Source organism: Hippocampus comes, unplaced genomic scaffold, assembly GCF_001891065.2.
Source record: "Hippocampus comes isolate QL1 unplaced genomic scaffold, H_comes_QL1_v1.1 scaffold55, whole genome shotgun sequence".
Classification (NCBI taxonomy): Eukaryota; Metazoa; Chordata; class Actinopteri; order Syngnathiformes; family Syngnathidae; genus Hippocampus; species Hippocampus comes.
The window spans coordinates 380254-385500 of record NW_017806170.1 but is presented as its reverse complement, the minus strand read 5'-3'; the positions used below and the strand labels follow the sequence as shown (position 1 = coordinate 385500).

Genomic DNA, 5247 nt, shown 5'->3' with positions numbered 1-5247 from the left:
ATATATATTTATATAACTATTTTAAAAGTGATTTCAACAAAATGTCAGTATAATAAGCCTTTGAATGTATTTTTAAAAATAATTTCGTGATAATACTCACCATTAATGTGAATGGTTTTCCGTTCCTCACGATTGCTAAAAATCCAGCAAAACTATCGGAATGCAAGTCATCTTGCCGGGTCCATATGCGAAGTTACTGCTGGCTAGCTTGCACACTGCTCAGTAGCTTGCTCGCTTCCTTTCATCTAACTCTCGCACAGTGTTTTGATGCGAACGTAGCATGGGGCGTGTCAAAGTGCCGCTGTGCATTCGACCGTTTCATCGATGGTATTTTGACATTGCAAATCAGACACACCGCAGAACCCGTTCTCTCCACATAGGCGAATCCTTCGGTCCATTCGTCCTGACGTCTACCAAACTCGTCATCTTTTTTATTTTTCGCCATCTTATTCGCTAAGGATTAGCTTTGAGCTAATGGCCGAGCGGGTTGATTCAAAAGGGAGCGTATACCTGTTTCCACAGCAACGGCAACGTTGGCCAGTATCATCCAATCAAAATGGCTCCTGGAGCCAACTGCAGCCCAAACAGGAAATAAGCAGTGAAAAAAATTGATCGACGGATGCGTTAATAAACAAACGAGAATATTTTTTTTTTATCTGCGAGCCAGATGCAATCATCAAAAGAGCCACATATGGCTCGCGAGCCATAGGTTCCCGACCCCTGCTGTAGTTGATTAAAATGGTAGAATAGCATGCCGGCCCCAGCCGTCCACATCAAAGACTGCACTCACCCTGAGCCCCTGACCACACAAAAAGCCTTTCATACGTCATAAAAGCAAACGACTGTGCTTCTATCATCTTCCCAAAATGCTTTTTCAAAGGTCTTAGAGCCACGAGTGGTGATGCATTAAATAAAAACGATGAGCTGACAAAGCCCTGTGATGTTTTTTTTTTGTTTGTTTGTTTTCAGCCTTAAAAGACACCCAGGTGCACAATGAATGAAGTAACATGTCAAATGATCCAAATTAAGTAATATAGTGAGCGCAACTAAAAAGTTGTCAGAATAAATAACATCAATAGTGGGGTAAAGAAGAGGTACCCAAAAAAAACCCACACCACTGGTCCTCATATCTAGCACGGTGTCACGCACATTCACAAGTAAGCGCATGGGCTGAGACAAATGACGGCCATGGAGAATTTTTGGAAACATAAGTGACGTGAGGCGTGAGTCAGGGCAACGGATGGATGCCGAATGTCACAAGGTCTCAGTGTCATGCACCGCAGGCTCACAGTGAGTGCTGTGCTCCATTTAGAATCACAGATATTGGACAAAATATGGTCATTATTTAATCTGGCTGTCAGAGATGTTTAAACATGATAACTTTGAGTTTGCCTATACTCCATCACTGGCTCGCATAGCACTTTTATGATGAATAATTTTGTTATGTTTTTGTGTGTGTGTGTGTGTGTGTGTGTGTGTGTGTGTTGTTTGCTACTTGCATTTTTTTCCCACCCTGAAGAACCTATCCTCACCGATGCATGGGTCCGATGTTTAGTTTTACTAAGTTATATTTCAAAAGAATTAATTGCCTCATTAGGATTTTTTTTTGCCTCCCATGTATCGGAACGGGAATCAGAAACCATATCGGTCAGGGCCTATTACAGGCCATAGGTTAGATTAATAGTGGAAAAAAAAGTCTTCAAATGATTTGTCTTACTCTCGTTATTTCATATCATAAAAACATGAGTAGATCCAACCCCAGTGGTGGTCCACGGACCCCAGTTTGAGAGCCGCGGCTCCACATCATGCTATTCAAAGACAGACATTTTCATACATTTCTCGCATTGGCTCATGGATGTCATAAAACACAAGACTAGTAAGTACAGAGAGTGCTACTTGTTTGCCATCCATTTCAAAACAAACCCGGCAGTGACATGCCAAAAAAGAAGCTTGTCCACACTTGCACGAGCATACTTTTGATTAGAAAGGGTCGTTCGCATGGGAGTCATCTACGCACGCTCGCGTGTGTGAAGGTGATCCCGGCTAATCCGCTTTTAGAAACGTCTGACATAATCTGTGCTTCACTCGCAGGGTCGCCTGCAGTGAGAGGGGAGAGTAAGGCGCGGAAAGGAGGGGGGAGGGAGGGGCGCTAAACACAGACTCTGGATCACCGGCGATGGATGATGAGGTTAAGGAGGATCACCAGAAAAGGAAAAAGGGAGGGATGGAGAAATGACGGAGATGAAGGAGTGAGTCAGGTGGGTGGGGATGGAAAATTCCAGTGGGTGTTAGCGTGGATGACGGATAACAACGCAAAAATATAACTCTGACCGCGCTTCAAGTCATCGAAGTGCCATCAGGCCAATGGAATCTATACCGCAAGTGGACCATGTCGCATGCTCACCTATGTTACGAAAGACCGAATCAGCTGAAAAGGTACTTTTTCTGCTGGGTCATCGTCGGCATCTACAGCGTTAGATGCAGCGGCACGGTTAAACGACTTTCAGAACGAGAGCTGGATGAAAAACTCAAGTTGTGGTTCCAATGGAGGTGAAACTCCACTATCGTGACCAAAAGAAAATACAGCTATTCGAAAGTAACTTAAAATTGTAGAATTAGTCGACAAAAAAAAAAAGCAGAAAAATGCTAAGAAAAATGATGAAAAATAAATGAAATTAGTTGTCAGACAGAAATCTATATTACAAAAAAAAAAAAAACGCCACAAAATAATGTTTCAAATATATTGGATGATACCATAAAAACATGAAAAATACAAATTAAAAGTAAAACACAAATATTTCAAATGTGGAAAATACTATAAAGTGTGAAAGTATCACTAAAATTCAAGAAAATGTAAAAAAAAAGACAAAAATATTTGATAAAACTATACAAATATGAAACAAAAACACCAAATAGCAAATACATGAACCACAAAGATTTAAAACAAGATTTGAAAATATTGAGAAAAATGTATAAAAATATACTCAAAAATGAGAAAAATATGAAAATATAATGAAAACTAGAAGAATATACACGTGAGAGATGTAAATTATGTACACATAAAATGAAATACACAAAAATGAGGAAACCAAGCACATTTAGTGAAAAATAGACAAAATAGCAAGGAAAGAAAATACTCTATTAGACAAAAAAAATATGGAAAAACAAACAAAAACCCCCTCAAAAATGATCAGAAAATAAAATAAAACATCAGCCTCACTTGTGCGTAATTACTCTTATTATTCTTATTACATTTGCTACAGCTCCTGTATTTGACCATGCGGGTGTCCTTCGCCCCCTCGGTAGCTGTTCTTTCAGCTCTGCCACCACTGCAGCAAAATTCATTGACTCTCCTGATGCTCTCTCCAGTCAACAAGTTTACTAGGCTGAGGGCAAACAAGCTTTCTGCTGCTCTTATCGTTCATCGGTGAGCAGTGTTGCACCTATTTGGCGCACATGACCGAGCAATGTTTTTTTTTTTTGTCTTTAGTATGCTTGTCAATCGTCTCTTCCTGTTGTGCTGGAAGAGCAGGTGGCAGCCGGCTGGCTAATTTTGGAGTCGGGGGCTCATTGTGTGCTCGGACGCTGTTTGCCTTTCAGGTCTGCTGAGCTTGTAGTGTGCCAGGATGCCATAAAGCAAAAGGACAGTGTAAGCTGTCTGGAGGCACGTCGCAAGTACTGATTTTGTTGCCCCCTTTCCTCACTGCAAAAGCAAGCTGTATGATGAGTGAGCTGGCACGCAGAGGGCAGCCAGGGGTCCAAGCACCCAAACGGTCAAGCATCGTCTCCTTGTAATTAGAGTAGTCATAGTGCAAAAAAAATATATTGGGGAAAACATTTAAAAAAAAGCACACAAACGTTGGAAATAAATACATGTATTCTAAAATATGAGGCAATATTAAAAAAAAAAAAAAAGAAAAGTAAAACTATCACCAGCACTTGCTTATTATTATTTTTGATGAGAAGCGCACGGCAACAAACTGATGGATAATTTCATCACCATCTTGTAACACTACACGAGCGTGTGTGTGTGTGTGTGTGTGTGTGTGTGTGTGTGTGTGTGTGTGTGTGTGTGTGTGTGTGCGCGTGTGAATGCATGTGCACAGCGGCTCCTCGAGGAGCGACGGGAGTGCTGCTGCACTGGTGGCCATGTGCTCATGTATGTGAGGAGGAAGCGGCCCTTTAATACCTGCCATCCAATCACGTGGCGGGAAGGGGGATACTGGGAGCCGGCTGTCCTTGGAAATAACCTTGCGGGGAAGCTGACAGGGAGGGCCTCAGGAATGGCGAGGGGAGATGCTGCATGCCACATATGTGTGTGCGTGTGTGTGTGTGTGTGTGTGTGTGTGTGTATATTGTACACATACACATGCTCAGATGCAGAAGACGAATGAATGAGAGCAAGCCAGATAGTTGAAGGACGCTAAGAGGATTTCAAAGTTCAGCAGCTCCTGACTGTCTGGTCCTCTAACACTTTAGTAGAATTTCTCCGAAACCAAGTTAAGATCATGTCAAATCATCATACATGCTTGAGTCATTGGCCCCATAGGAGGAGCTGTTGCAATCAACACCTGTCACAGACATGAAGCAAGAGGAAATCATCAGCATGTGGCGAGCTTACATTTCAGTGGCGGTTGGAATGGTGGGGAGGGAGCAAGGTGGGCGTGCCGGAGCCTACCCCAGTGGGTACACACTATACAATATCAAAATGAAGTCAAATTACTGGAACAAAGTCTTCATGTTCATACAGTATTCGAAAAATATTTGACGTTTCTGAGAAAAGTAACCATTTTACAAAGAATAAAGTCAGCATTCTGTTTAATAGGAGTCTAAATCATCTAAAGAAAAGTCAAGTACAGTATATTAGGAGGAAAATGGACATACATTTTCATCTTTTCATGACTGCTCTGTCTTAAACAGACACCTGCGTCGTTAGCGCATGTTGGATGTCGAACATCCAGTGAGGATGATTGACAGGTCACCTCCATAAGGGAAATGTTCATCCTTGAGCCGATATGGAGGGTGCTGCCCCGTCATGGCCGCATATGTCACAAAACCCTGGAGAGTGAAGGTCGCCGCGGCGGCCATAAGACCCTCCAATTCATTTCACTCCCCGTCACATTGCTCATCTGTCACACGCCATAACGCGGACGCGCGCGCGCACACACACACACACACACACACACACACACACACACACACACACACACACACACACACACACACACGCGCGCTTCTTCTCTCTCA

The 5247-nt window shown here is 42.5% G+C and overlaps 1 long non-coding RNA gene across 1 annotated transcript in view; it reads right to left on the bottom strand.

Moving 5' to 3' along the window:
- Window positions 1–4801: 4801 nt before the first annotated feature.
- The window catches only part of LOC109531670 (uncharacterized), a 7195-nt gene continuing 6749 nt past the window's right edge, over window positions 4802–5247 (bottom strand). Inside the window, exon 3 of the long non-coding RNA XR_002171217.1 lies at window positions 4802–5129. This is a non-coding gene — a long non-coding RNA (uncharacterized LOC109531670). The remainder of the gene's footprint in view (window positions 5130–5247) is intronic.